This window comes from Sminthopsis crassicaudata, chromosome 2, assembly GCF_048593235.1.
Source record: "Sminthopsis crassicaudata isolate SCR6 chromosome 2, ASM4859323v1, whole genome shotgun sequence".
NCBI classification, from domain to species: Eukaryota; Metazoa; Chordata; class Mammalia; order Dasyuromorphia; family Dasyuridae; genus Sminthopsis; species Sminthopsis crassicaudata.
In genome coordinates, this window is record NC_133618.1 from 444462498 (window position 1) to 444478635 (window position 16138).

The 16138-nt window shown below is 35.0% G+C and overlaps 1 protein-coding gene across 14 annotated transcripts in view; it reads left to right on the top strand.

The window, feature by feature from the left end:
* ZHX3 (zinc fingers and homeoboxes 3) overlaps positions 1-16138 on the top strand; it is a 156610-nt gene that overhangs the window by 120147 nt on the left and 20325 nt on the right. The gene's annotated exons all lie outside the window — the stretch shown is intronic.

The window sequence follows — 16138 nt, forward strand, 5'->3', positions numbered from 1 at the left end:
CAATATAGTACTAGAAACTCTAGCCTTGGCAATAAGAGCTGAGAAAGAGATCCAAGGAATTAGAGTAGGAAATGAAGAAATCAAATTGTCACTTTTCGCAGATGACATGATGGTATACTTAGAGAACCCCAAAGACTCTGCTAAAAAGCTATTAGAAATAATTCAGAATTTTAGCAAAGTCGCAGGATACAAAATAAATCCACATAAATCCTCAGGATTTTTATACATTACCAACACAATCCAACAGCAAGAGATACAAAGTGAAATTCCATTCAAAATAACAGTCGATAGTATCAAATATTTGGGAATATATCTACCAAAGGAGAGTCAGGAATTATATGAGCAAAATTACAAAACACTTGCCACAAAAATAAAGTCAGATTTAAATAATTGGAAAGACATTCAGTGTTCTTGGATAGGCCGAGCGAATATAATAAAGATGACAATACTCCCCAAACTAATCTATTTATTTAGTGCTATACCAATCAGACTCCCAAGAAACTATTTTAATGACCTAGAAAAAATAACAACAAAATTCATATGGAAGAATAAAAGGTCGAGAATTGCAAGGGAACTAATGAAAAAAAAGTCAGAGGAAGGTGGTCTAAGTGTACCTGATTTAAAGCTATATTATAAAGCAACAGTCACCAAAACCATTTGGTATTGGCTAAGAAATAGACTAGTTGATCAGTGGCATAGGTTAGGTTCACAGGGCAAGATAGTGAATAAAAATAGCAATCTAATCTTTGACAAACCCAAAGATCCCAAATTTTGGGATAAGAATTCATTATTTGACAAAAACTGCTGGGAAAACTGGAAATTAGTATGGCAGAAACTAGGCATGGACCCACATTTAACACCACATACTAAGATTAGATCAAAATGGGTCCAAGATTTAGGCATAAAGAACGAAATCATAAATAAATTGGAGGAACATGGGATGGTTTACCTCTCAGACTTGTGGAGGAGGAAGGAGTTTGTGTCCAAGGGAGAACTAGAGACCATTATTGATCACAAAATAGAACATTTTGATTACACCAAATTAAAAAGTTTCTGCACAAACAAAACTAATGCAAACAAGATTAGAAGGGAAGTAACAAATTGGGAAAAAATTTTTACAGTTAAAGGTTCTGATAAAGGCCTCATCTCCAAAATATACAGAGAATTGACTTTAATTTATAAGAAATCAAGCCATTCTCCAATTGATAAATGGTCAAAGGATATGAATAGACAATTTTCAGATGATGAAATTGAAACTATTTCCACTCATATGAAAGTGTTCCAAATCACTATTGATCAGAGAAATGCAAATTAAGACAACTCTGAGGTATCATTACACACCTGTCAGATTGGCTAAGATGACAGGAACAAATAACGATGAATGTTGGAGGGGCTGTGGGAAAACTGGGACACTGATGCATTGTTGGTGGAGTTGTGAAAGAATCCAACCATTCTGGAGAGCAATCTGGAATTGTGCCCAAAAAGTTATCAAAATGTGCATACCCTTTGACCCAGCCATACTACTACTGGGCTTATACCCCAAGGAACTACTAGAGAAGGGAAAGGGTCCTGTATGTGCCAAAATGTTTGTGGCAGCCCTTTTCATAGTGGCTAGAAGCTGGAAGATGAATGGATGTCCATCAATTGGAGAATGGTTGGGTAAACTATGGTATATGAATGTTATGGAATATTATTGTTCTATAAGAAATGACCAACAGGAGAAATACAGAGAGGCTTGGAGTGACTTACATCAACTGATGCTGAGTGAAACGAGCAGAACCAGAAGATCATTATACACTTCAACAATGATACTGTACGAGGATGTATGCTGATGGAAGTGGATTTCTTCAACATAGAGAAGAGCTAATCCAATTCCAATTGATTAATGATGGACAGAACCAGCTACATCCAGAAAAGGAACACTGGGAAATGAATGTAAACTGTTATTTTTACCTTCTGAATCCAATTCTTCCTGTGCAACAAAAAAATTCGGTTCTACACACATATATTGTATCTAGAATATACTGTAATATATTTAACATATATAAGACTGCTTGCCATCAGGGGGAGGGGGTTGGGGGAGCAAGGGAAAAAATCTGAATAGAAGTAAGTGCAAGGGATAATGTTGTAAAAAATTACCCATGCATATGTACTGTCAAAAAATGTTATAATTATAAAATAAAATAAAAAATTAAAAAAAAAAAAAAAAAAAAACATTGACCCTTTCACAACCTTCTGTTCCAAAGTTTCCCCTCCTTCTCCCCACCCCCTCCCCTAGATGGCAGGTAGACCAATACATATTAAATATGTTAAAGTATATGTTAAATACAATATATGTATACATATTTATACAGTTATCTTGCTGCACAAGAAAAATCTGATTTAGAAATAAGGTAAAAATAACCTGAGAAGGAAAACAAAAATGCAAGCGCACAATAACAGAGTGAAAATGCTATAATGTGGTCAACACTCAGTTCCCATAGTCCTCTCTCTGGGTTTAGATGACTCTATTCATTACTGAACAATTGGAACAGGTTTGAATCATCTCATTGTTGAAGACAGCCACATCCCTCAGAATTGATCATCATATAGTATTGTTGAAGTATACAATGATCTCCTGATTCTGCTCATTTCACTTAGCATCAATTCATGTGAGTCTCTCCAAGCCCCTCTGAAATCATTCTGGTGGTTGTTTCTTACAGAACAATAATTCATATACCATAATTTATTCAGCCATTCTCCAATTGATGGGCATCCACTCAATTTCCAGTTTCTTGCCACTGCAAAAAGGGCTGCCACAAACATTGTTACACATGTGGTTCCCTTTCCCTCCTTTAAGATCTCTTTAAGCTGTAAGTCCACACAGCTGGATCAAAGGGTATGCACAGTTTGATAACTCTTTGAGCATAGTTCCAGATTGTTCTCCAGAATGGTTGGATCTGTTCATAACTCCACCAATAATGAATCAGGGTCCCAATTTCCCTACATTCCCTCCAACATTTGTCATTATGTTTTCCTGTCATCTTAGACAATCTGACAGGTCTGTAGTGGTATCTCAAAGCTGTCTTATTTTGCATTTCTCTGATCAACAGTGATTGGGAGCACCTTTTCATATGACTAGAAATAGCTTTAATTTCTTCATCTGAAAATCCTTCATATCTTTTGACTATTTATCAATTGGAGAATGGCTTGATTTCTTATAAAATTTAGTCAATTCTCTTTCTATTTTGGAAATGAGACCTTTATCAGAACTTTTGAATGTAAAAATGTTTTCCCAGTTTATTGCTTCCCTTCTAATTTTGTCTGCATTAGTTTTGTTTGTACAAAGACTTTTCAACTTAATATAATCAAAATTTTCTATTTTGTGATCAATAATGATCTCTAGTTCTTCTTTGGTCACAAATTTCTTCCTCCTCCATAGGACTGAGAGGTAGACTATCCTCTGTTCTTCTAATTTATTTATAATCTCATTCTTTATGCCTAGATCATGAACCCATTTTGCCTTATTTTGGTGTATAGTGTTAAGTGTGGGTCAATGTTAGGATTCTTACAAGGTGCTAAGTCATTGGAATTGATAGAGACAATAATTATCTGATTTAGCATGGTACTTAACAATTCTCTAGTTCACTAATGTACTTAGTACTTATTAGAGTTCCACAAGATTCACACCTTTAGAGAGCATATTGAGAGAGAGAGAGAGAGAGAGAGAGAGAGAGAGAGAGAGAGAGAGAGAGAGCGAGAGAGAAGAGAGCGAGCATAAGCATATATAAGGAAGAGCCTACTAAGGGACAAGCCCACTGGAGGAGAAGTCCCTTCTCAGAAGTGGAGGCAGATTCATTCCATTTTTCCACCTTTGTGCTGGCTAGAGGCTAAAGTATAAACCTTTGGATTTGGAGACAATTCAGAGAGAGCTAGAGACAGAAGCTGGCAGAGGCAAAGGACTAGCAGCAAGATCCGGAAGGCCTCCAGAAAGTGAAGGAAAGAGAAAATAAAGATTTGGACTTTTAACTCCTGGCTGCATTTAAGGTGATTACTCTGAACTAAAACTAAGGCTGCTCCCAGAAGCTCCCCAAGAAACCTGCTCACAGAGAAAATTACATTTTAGAGAAGAACATTACAGGTCAATGCCTAGTTTCTGCCATATAGTTTCCAACTTTCCTAGCAGTTTTTGTCAAATAGTGAATTCTTATCCCAAAAGCTGGGGTCTTTGAGTTTGTCAAACACTATATTACTATAGTTCTTGACTATTTTATCCTGCGAACCTAAACTATACCATTGATCAACTAGTCTGTTTCTTAGCCAATACCAAATGGTTTTTGTGACTGCTGCTTTATAATATAGTTTTAGATCTGGTGCAGCTAGGCCACCTTCATTTGATTTTTTTTTTCCATTAATTCCCTTGAAATTCTCGACCTTTTGTTCTTCCATATGAATTTTGTTGTTATTTTTTCTAGGTCATTAAAATAGTTTCTTGGGAGTCTGGTTGTCATAATACTAAATAAATAGATTAGTTTAGGTAGTATTGTCATCTTTATCATATTTGCTTGACCTAACCAGTAGAACTTAATATTTTTCCAATTGTTTAGATCTGACTTTATTTATGTGGAAAGTTTTTTGTAGTTTTGCTCATTCCTGACTTTCTCTTGGTAGATAGATTCCCATATATGTTATACTATCAACAGTTATTTTAAATGGAATTTCTCTTTGTATCTCTTGCTGTTGAATTTTGTTAGTGTTGTATAAGAATGCTGATGATTTATGTGGATTTATTTGTACCCTGAAACTTTGCTAAAGTTGTGAATTATTTCTAATAGCTTTTTAGTAGAATCTCTGGGGTTCTCTAAGTATGCCATCATATACTGCAAAGAATGATAATTTGGTTTCCTCATTACCTACTCTAATTCCTTTAATTTCTTTTTCATCTCTTATTGCCGATGTTAGCATTTCTAGTATAGAATAATAGAATAGTAATGGTGATGGTGGGCAACCTTGTTTTACCCCTGATCTTACTGGGAATCTTACTGGGAATGAGCTTATTTCCATTACAGATGGTGCTTATTAATGGTTTTAAATAGATGCTACTGACTTTAATATTCAACTTTAAGTAGCTCCTTTAAATTAATTACATTTGGTTACATTATTTTTATCTGAGTTTTGCCAGATACAAAACTTGAATGGAAAAAAAAAACAGGGAAAGCAGGCCTCTACCCTTCAGATGAATAGCAATTACCAAATGAACAAAGCTATTGAGAACCCATAGTGCTATCTTTAGTGCAGAAATAGTGACCTTCATCTTCTAGATAATCACTCTGTTTGATATACATCTGAGATTTCATTCACATAAGGAATTCTTAAATGGGGAAACTCTATCAACATCGTTCAGTAAATGTTATGTAATTTATAGTCTAAAATCACTGTTGATGTTCTAAGAAGTTAAATAATTTATCTGAGGTCATATATTCATTATCTGTTAGAGGCAGCATTGAGCCCAAGTTTTCCAAACTCATAGGCCAACTTTATTTAATGCAGCACACTGTTCTTCTGTTGCCTTATAGGCTTGAAATTGTACAACACTTGGCAAACTAAGGCCTATTTGATTGGAAAGATCATTGGAAATTGAAATTGCTTACAATTACTTTCCTTGATTTCTCTAAAAATAAAATTCTAAAGCCCCTAATACATTTACCTCTTTGATCCTTTTTTTTATAAATTTGTCCATACTTTTTCAGTCACACATTTAATTCCTGAAAACAGAGTAGTTCTCCTGTTATAGATAGAAAACATATAAAGCATTGCCTTTCCTTACATCATAGGATTATGGTATCTTTGTTCTATCATGGTTGCACTATAACGTGTCTAGTTGGTTACAGAAATTTCCCAGTAAGACAAAATAGTGTTAACAAATGATTGTGTTTTTGTTGTTTTTACTTTTCCTATATTAATATAAAGTTAGTGCCTGATCAATACTTTTAAAAGAAGTTCTTTATCTTTTTTTTTAACCATAGCAGTTAGAATGATATTAGAAAATTTTGCACCCATATTAGGATTTCCTCTTTATACATATATCCCTCTTAATGAATTTATCACAATCAGCTTGAACAAATTTTAAAATTATAGATGAGGTTAGACATTTTCTTGCCAGCTTCAAATTATACTTCTACTTATTGGGGGATTCTGCCAGATGTCCTGGTTAAGAGTTAGCAAGCAGGCCTGTTTTGTTTTCTTAGTTTCCTGACTTTTCTTTATTCATATTGACTTCCAAGTTTGAAAAATGGTGTCCTACTTCCAGCTATTTTCTAAACAGGCAAGCAATAGCAAGAACAAAATTGAAAAGATGTAGCAAAATTGGAGGAATGTTAATGGAGTTCAAGTGGGTATTAGTTTTGGGGCTTTCATTACCAAGTAGTTCTCAGTCATCATTTTTTTTTCATATGAGGTGCATATTTACTTTCAGATGACTTAATTGGTTCTTGAAAATTGTCCTACTCCCTTTTATTAGTGTGTGTGTGTGTGTGTGTATGTATACACACAATATATATATTGTATATAATGTTTATTATTGTGTGTGTATATATATATATATATATATAGATTTAATTTAAATATATATGTATATTTAAATTAAATCTTTATTTTCAAAACATATGTAAGGATAATTTTTCAACATTAACCCTTGTAAAGCCTTGTGTTGCAATTTCCCTTCCCCTTCCCCTCCCCTAGGTAGTGTTGAGATATGAGAATTGAGGGTAAGAGATCCCCTAACAGCAATGGGATCCCCTTTGGTGGGTGGCAGGTTTTGTGAAAGAATTTGCAAACCCCAATAAATACATTGTTTGTGGCAAACAATAGGTTTATTTAACACTAAGAAAACAGTACACTAAGAAGACAGCTTTCTTAGCCGGCAAACTCCTGATTAGGAATTTAGCAAAGATGGGTTTACATTAAGAAAATATCTTCATCAGTGGGCTAAGTCCAGAAGGTCATTTGGCAAAACTTCGGGGTTCAGAATTGTCTATTATTAACCTTCTGAGATCTGGGGCTTCTTTGACCTTTGGCCCCGAGGTGGGTGGTGGCCAATCTCTGGATGAATCTGAGAGACTGATTTTCAATTTAATTCAATTTGAAATTGAATGAGATTACTTATCTTGGGAGTTTCCCTTGTGGACAGAAAGGTGTGATAGAGGTCTGGAGGGTTTGAGACCCCCAAATCAACATTCCCCCAAAGATTCCTTTACGACCCTCCACCCACAGATTAAAGGGGACACAATTTACATCAATAGCAAGTAGTTTGATATATGTTAAACATGGTAGAAATATATGTTAAATCCATTATATGCATACATATTTATACGATTATCTTGCTGCAGAGGAAAAATCAAATCTAACAGGAAAAAAATGGAAAAAAAATGCAAGCAAACAACAACAAAAAGAGTGAAAATGCTAAGTTGTAAACCATGCTCATTTTCCACAGTCCTCTCTCTGGGTGTAGACGGCTCTCTTTATCACAAGACCATAATAGTTTTATTGCCTATTTTATGTGGTTCTTCTGTTTGGTCAATTGTATAAGAAATTTTACAAAGACCAATTTTACAAAGTAAATTTTTTTTAATTTTTTGAAAGAACATAATTGATTTGAAATGTAATAGTGGAGAAACTGAGGCAAGATAGAGATTAGATTCTTTTAATATTTTATTTGAAATTGTGCTGGGACCAAATGGATCCATAGCTAAATGAGCCTATTGTCTCCAAAAATCTAGCAGCAAATGTGAGTTCTCAATGACATATATATATGCACATGGCTCCAAGCTACCAGGGGGGTAGACCAAGGCAGGGGTGGAGTCAAAGCACTGAGAGCAGAAAGGGACTCTCAATCTGGTCCTGACAGGGTGAGGGAGGCCCTGGACATTCTGATGACTTAGGGGGAGTTAAGAGCTAGGAAGTCTGAACTCCTCCTTATCTTGAGCTTACACATTTATAATTTATAATCTTAAGAGTAACTAGTCCTAAATTATATCAGTACTCATGATCAGGAGTGGGGTTGCAACCAGGGGGGATTAAGGCGAACAATTCAGAGAAACTGAGGCAGAACAATTCAGGGAAACTGAGCAGGCCCATTTAGGAAAACTAAGGCAGGACAATTAGGAATACTGAAGCAGAACAATAAAAGGGAATGTGGCACAATATTCCACATTCTCTCTTCTAAATATTCAGATCATTGAATTACCTTCCTCTAGATACCTGGAAGGTCTTAGCACCATGATTGACCAACTCTACAAAAGTGCAAGGACTTATGTCAAGGACAAGTCTCTCTCTCCCAGAGTTAATGTTGCAAGCATGTCAGCCCCTCTGCAGTTGGGGCACCATCTCAATCAGAGAATCCAGTTTGATATGGACAATTCACTGTTAGATCTGTGGTCATTTGACTTGACTCAACATACCCAGAACTGCCAGTCAGGAGGGCTATGGTCCTAAAGTGGTGCCAGCCTTAACCCTACTATGAGGAGAAGAAATGGCAGAGCATGTCTCTGATAGACTTCAGAGGGAAAAATGATACTGAAAGTGGCTCCATCCATTCTTCTTGGGAGAACATACAGGTTGGGAAACCCCACTACCAGGATACAGGAAGGATCGGGATTTCTGAGCAGGGTATCAGAGCATGCACAATTAGACCATCAAGGCAGGCAAACACCAAAATTTTAGATGCCTGATATCAAATTGAAAAGTCCTTGGGGTTACAGGACTGGAGAACTAGATCAGAGAGACTGCCAGTCCCAAGACAGGTGTCTTTATCTTGGAGATTTCCTAAAAAATAGGCCCAAAACAAAAACTAGGCATTGACCCACACTTAACATGTACAGCAATATAAGGTCAAAATGGGTTCATGATCTAGGCATAAAGAATGAAATTATAAATAAATTAGGAGAGCATAGGATAGTTTACCTCTCAGACCTGTGGAAGAGGAAGGAATTTATGACCAAAGAAGAACTAGAGATCATTATTGATCACAAAATAGAAAATATTTATTATATCAAGTTATTAAGTTTTTGTACAAACAAAACTAATGCAGACAAGATTAGAAGGAAAGTAATAAACTGGGAAAATATTTTTACATTCAAAGGTTCTGATAAAGGCCTCATTTCCAAAATATATAGAGAATTTATTCTAATTTATAAGAAATCAAGCCATTCTCCAATTGATTTTCAGATGAAGAAATTGCAACTATTTCTAGCTGTATGAAAAGATGCTCCAAATCATTATTGATCAGAGAAATGCAAATTAAGACAGCTTTGAGATATCACTACACACCTCTCACATTGACTAAGATGACAGGAAAAGATAATGTGAATGTTGGAAGGGATGTGGGAAAACTGGGACACTGACTCATTGTTAGTGGAGTTGTGAATAGATCCAACAATTTTGGAGAGCAATTTGGAACTATGCTCAAAAAATGACCACACTGTGCATACCCTTTGATCCAGCAATGTTTCTATTGGGCCTATATCCCAAAGAGATCTCAAAGAAGGGAAAGGAATCCACATGTGCAAAAATGTTTGTGGCAGCCCTTTTTGTAGTGGTTAGAAACTGGAAATTGAATGGATGCCCATCAGCTGGAGAATGGATGAATAAATTATAGTATATAAATATTGTGGAATATTATTGTTCTGTAAGAAATGACCACCAAGACAATTTCAGAGAGGTCTGGAAAGATTTACATGAACTGATGCTAAGTGAAATGAGCAGAATTAGGAGATCATTACACACTTCAAACAATACTATATGATGATCAATTCTATGGACGTGGCTCTCTTCAACAATGAGATGATTCAAGCCAGTTCCAATTAATCAGTAATGGGAAGAACCAGCTAACAACTATGAGGAAACAACTATGGGGAAAGAATGTGGACCACAACATAGCATTTCCATGCCTTCTGTTATTGTACACTTGCATTTTTGTTTTCTTTCTCAAGTTACTTTTATCTTTTTTCTAAATCAGATTTTTCTTGTGCAGCAAGATAACTGTATAAATATGTGTGTGCATACACACACACATACACACACACACAGACATATATATAGTATTTAACTTATACTTTAATATGTTTAACATGTATTGGTCTACCTGCCATCTAGGGGAGGAGGGTGTGGGAAGGAGGGGAAAAGTTGGAACAGAAGATTTTGCAAGGGTCAATGCTGAAAAATTACCCATGCATATGTCTTGTAAATAAAAAACTAAAAAAAAAAAAAATAGGCCCCAAATAAATGAGTCTGCCAGGGCAATTGCAACAGAATAAGGGGTTTCAAAGTTAAAGCATAATCAGCAGTCATATATATTCTGGTAGGTTTTTAAAAGGAAAAAATGATTGCTAGAAGGCTTCCATGATAAGGGACACAATGGCAGAAATCCCTGAGGCAAAATGAACAAAAAACTAGGGTTCCTATTCTTTCAGATATTTTGAGAAAAATCCACCAATTTTCCTAATTCCCTATATCTCTTCTTCCCCTATTTTGTTTAGGCAAATGGAATTATCCAAAGAAAAGCAAACAAATTATCAAATAACCATCCCACATTATAAATTCTGAGTGAAGTAAAACAGACTAGTATAGAAGGATTTCCTAAAAAATCCTGCAAACATAACAGCAATAGTTACACAATTTTAACATTTTTGTCCCAAATCTTAAACACACAGAAATACAATTCCATCCCTAAACTCAAACACACAGTAATAGATGACCCAGTCAGGGTTTAACAGTCCTTCATCAACCATTCCCAAATCTCCACATCAGTCCATGGAGGGCAGGAGGTGAAGCCTCATTCAAACTGCTTTGTGCTGATAAGGTTTGGAGACTCCCAGTCCAACCAGGGAATGGGTGTGATGTGCAGGGAATGATCCCAGAAGCAAGTCAATTATAGCTGTAATTTGACCAAAATCTAGAACAAAAAACACAAATCTAACAAATAAAGGTTAGAACAGTCTGAGATAGAAAGACTTGGTTCATAAGAATGCTGCAAAATGTGGAGAAGCTAGTATAGACTAGCCAGCAACTCCTATGTGAAGAAATAAGCTTTGCTCACAGGACAGGCAAACACAGTCCCAATAAATAAAACAGCAGTTAGGTTTCTTTTTCTTTTTCTTTTTCTTTTTTTTTTTTTTTTAACTGAGGCTGGGATTAAGTGACTTGCCCAGGGTCACACAGCTAGGAAGTATTAAGTGTCTGAGACCAGATTTTGAACTCGGGTCCTACTGAATTCAGGGCTGGTGCTCTATCCACTGCGCAACCTAGCTGCCCCAGCAGTTAAGTTTCACAGACCATTGTGAAGGACCAATTGTCCCCTCATTATTAAGAAACTTTTAAAAACCTGAATATCCACAGACACAAATATCCAGTAACAGATTGATGACCAGGGTACATACTCATTTGCCTAAGTATTTAGGATATAATGATTACATATAACCAGATTAGAAATCGCAAGGTATGGTGAATTGCATCAATAGTTGTTATTAACTATTGCTCTGATCATAGAAATCAGTCACAGGAGGAATAAATGCAGGGACATGAGTTTAACATAATCCAGTAATTGTCCCAATCAAGCTTTAAAACTCCCAAATAATATTAACTACAAGCCCAAGAAATTTTACGTCCCATAACAAATCCCATTAACCAAAGTTTCAGATAAATCCTAAACAGGTATTTCCCATGGCCTTATATTAATAACAGTAAGAAATTTGTCTCAGTAAGTTTACATCTTTCATACCCAAGTGGATAATTATATAAGTTGAACATTATACAAATCATTTTGCTTTAAAAATACCCAATCCATAGAAAAATATCTCAAATTACATATTGTTCATAACAGGAACAGTTCCAAAAGGACAAAGGAAAAAAAAATCTTATTTTCAGAGGCCCTTTAAATAACCTTAGGATGCCTCAATACAATCAATTAAATCTATATAGAATATCCTAATACCATATAAAAGAATCTGAAAGATTCTTAAAAATATCAAGCTTTTAGAAATAACCCTACCAAATTATAGATCACATTTATGACCATATTCCTTAACCAAGGAAACCATTATATATATAAAGAAACAAATATTCAGTCAATTAACTTAAAAGTAGGCCTGTCTCTTAAAAATCACTTGTCAGAGCCAAGCCTCTACTGAAAGTGGCTGGAACACACTTGGGGGAGGGGGGGATTAGATAACATCTTGGCAAGGCTCTTTCCAAGGCTGACCTTCTGTCCTTCCCCCCCCCCCCATTCCTCATGCCATTTCTCCTAACTCCATCATGCTTCCTGCCTCTCTATTCAACCTCCTCTTTCCCTCTTGCGACGTGCTTTAAACAAATTCCAATAATTTTTCTAACTAGATGCTCCATTTCTCAAGTAGCAGAAAGCTACAGAAGAAAGTGAGTTTAATCTTCCTCTCCTGTTTCTCCTTTCCCCACCTAACCTCTCTCTCCTCCCAATTATCTTCCCAATACTTTCTCTCCCCTTCTTTCTTAAATCACCTTCATTCTCCTATCCTTTCCCTTCAAAACTTTTAAGATTCACAATAGTGAATAATTAAACAACTCCATAAAACCCATACATGTCCAGAAAAATCATAACTTATATTGTTTACAAATTACCCAATTCAGAAACATACTTTACCTAGTTAGAGGCACATGCCCCCTTTCAGGTAAGTTAACAGAACTTCACTTTAACAAGCCATTGTTCTTAAGATCTTATACTCAAGATAACCAAACCTAACCTGCACAGGCAACACTAAAATTATTTCCCACCATTTTAAAACTGCCCAAAAGGATACTTTTTCTTTCCACTTAGGTTTAAACCAGTTCTCCAAAACCTTTCCCCAAGTTTCAAATCAATTAGCTTTGTCAATAAGTTAATAAATTCCTAAAGAAGTTTTATTTGCCCTGCCCAACCCAAATCAAGTTTATACTAAACACATTTGCCACATTTAAATATAACTAATTCTTAATCATTGTTCTTAAACCTTTAGCAGAGCTCTTTAACTAACAAAATAGACAGACAATTCATAGAGCACAGAACACAAATCACACAGACATAGATTGCACAATTACAACATTAAACAAAACACTTAACACCGAGACTAGGGGCTTTTCCCCAGGAATAGCCCCAAGGGAAGTTTGTTTCAGCTGGAGATTCTTCCCTCCCAGAATGCAAACGGAGCTTTTTAGGCTTCCAAGCCCCAGTTTGATGCATTTCTCTGCCTTCACAGAGAATGCCTAGATATAAATATATATATATATATATCCCGTACCAAATTGTGCCTATTATCATCTAGATGTGTCCAAAGGCACCCAGACCAGATAGTATCAAAAAAAGGTGCTCAGAATCAGATAACCAGACCCAGATTTATATTCTACAATACCGTAATATAAGTAAATATGTCCCTGGGACCAAAACAAAACAAAACAAAACAAAACAAAACAAAACAAAAAAAAAAAAAACTGGCAGCTGGGTTGGGGATGGGGGATAGAATCTTTGTGCTAAACTTTTTTGGAAATTGTCTTTAGCATTAGTTTATAAGCCATGTAAGGAAATTATTTTTGGTATTTTATAGCAATACTATGTTTTAAAAATATTTATTACAGAACTTGATCACAGTTTGGGGGATAGAATCTTTGTGCTAAACTTTTTTTGGAAATTGTCTTTAGCATTAGTTTATAAGCCATGTAAGGAAATTATTTTTGGTATTTTATAGCAATACTATGTTCTAAAAATATTTATTACAGAACTTGATCACAGTTTATTTGCCAGTCTTGGCTTTGAATGACTTAGTTGTTTCCAAAACTAAAGTCTGACTTCAGGTATGCAAATATACTAACATTCTTTTTATTTTTGCACTAACAGTATTTTTTTCCAATTACATGTAGGTATAGTTTTAACATTTATTTTTGTAAGATTTTGAGTTCCAAATTTTTTTCCTCCCTTCCCTTCTCCCTCCCCAAGACAACAAGTAATCTGATATAGGCTATACTTCTGCAATCATATTAAATGTATTAGTCATGTTGTGAAAGTAGAATCGGAACAAAAAGGAAAAACTATGAAAAAAAAAACCAAATTTTTAAAAGTGAAAATAGTATGTTTCTGTCTATATTCATAGTGAATAGTTCTTTCTCTGGATGTGTAGCATTTTTTAAAAAATTGTAATAGTTTTTATTTACCAGATATATGCATGGGTAAATTTTACATCATTGACAATTGCCAAACCTTTTGTAATAATTTTTCTCCTCTTTCCCTCCCTCCCCCCTGATGGCAGGTTGACCAATATATGTTAAATATGATAGAGTATAAATTAAATACAATATATGTATACATGTCCAAACAGTTGTTTTGCTGTACAAAAAGAATCAGACTTTGAACTAGTGTACAATTAACCTGTGAAGGAAATCCAAAATGCAGGCGGACAAAATTAGAGGGATTGGAAATTCTGTGTAGTGGTTCATAATCATCTCCTAGAGTTCTTTTGCTGGGTGTAGCTGGTTCAGTTCATTACTGATCTATTTATTGGAACTGATTTGGTTTATCTCATTGTTGAAAATGGCCACATTCATCAGAATTGATCATCATATAGTATTGTTGTTGAAGTATACAACAATTTCCTGGTCCTGCTCATTTCACTCAGCATCAATTCATGTAAGTCTCTCCAGGCCTTTCTGAAATCATCCTGCTGGTCATTTCTTACAGAACAATAAATATTCCATAATATTCATATACCACAATTTGGCTGAAAAAGTTGTGGTACATAAATGTAAAAGAATACTATTGTTCTATAAGAAATGATGAGCAGCAGCTTTCAGTAAAATCTGGAAAGATTTACAGGAACTAATGTTGAGTGAAATGAGCAGAACCAGAAGAACATTGTACACATTAACAACCAAACTGTGTGATGATCAGCTATGATAGATTTAGCTCCTCTCAGCAATATATTACCAAGACAATTTCTAAAGACATGAAAAAAAATGCTACATATAATTAATGGAAAAAAAATCAAATGAAGGTGACATAGCTGTACCAGATCTAAAATTATATTATAAAGTAGCAGTTACCAAACCATTTGGTATTGGCTAAGAAATAGACTAGTTGATCAGTGGAATAGGTCCAAAGGACAAAATAATCAATAACTCTAATAACCTAGTGTTTGACAAACCCAAGGACCCCAGCCTTTGGGATAAGAACTCAATGTTTGACAAAAATTGCTGGGAAAATTGGAAATTAATATGGCAGAAACTAGGCATTGACCCACAATACTCCTAAGAATATGCACATATTTAAATGATGATGATTGAAGGAAATCTCATTTTACAGATGAGTAAACTGTAAGATAGAGAAGTAAAGTGGCTTGTTTGGCTCATGTCCCACTGACTCAAATTCAGCCCTTTTCCACACTGTGCCATAGATGGTGAGCCTGCCATCTTTTCTTATGCTGTCTTGGTTATTTTCTATCATTCACTTGCCACTGCTATCCACTGTTCTCAAGCCTCTTCACCCTTCTTTCCATTCACTCTGAGTTATAGGTACAGATTACACAAGAAATCAGAAATCAGTTATCAGAAACTTAAAATTGTGTGTATGTATGTATATATGTATGTGTGTCTGAGAAGGGAAGGAATGACTATGTAACTGTGATGTGAATTCTATGTCTTTGGAACTTATTTTGTGTTTATAACTGTTCAAAGGACATTAAGGTCACTGAAACTCTGAATACTGGATAAATGTGTCAGTACTACTGTTCTGTATTCATCTGAATCAGAATTTGGGGAAAAGACTAATAATAAATGTATGCTAAAGGAAAAGATTATATGAGATTTATAAATTCAAGCTTAGGCTAGGCTTTTTAAAAAATTAATGTTAATTCATAGTAAAATGGTGAAAGGGTAGCTAGTCCCTAATAGATTTGTCAGATAATCCTTCATCAGGCCATTCAATTAAATAGATATTTATTGAGTGCCTATTATGTAGTATATTTTTAATTAAAATGTCCCCAATTGTTAGTTCCCCCTAACTTTGCATTTTTATTTATTTTATATATAATCTCTACCTATCTGAGAAAATGCTGAATTCCCCCACCCCCAGTAAAATGTAATCTCCACAAAGGGGGAGGGACTT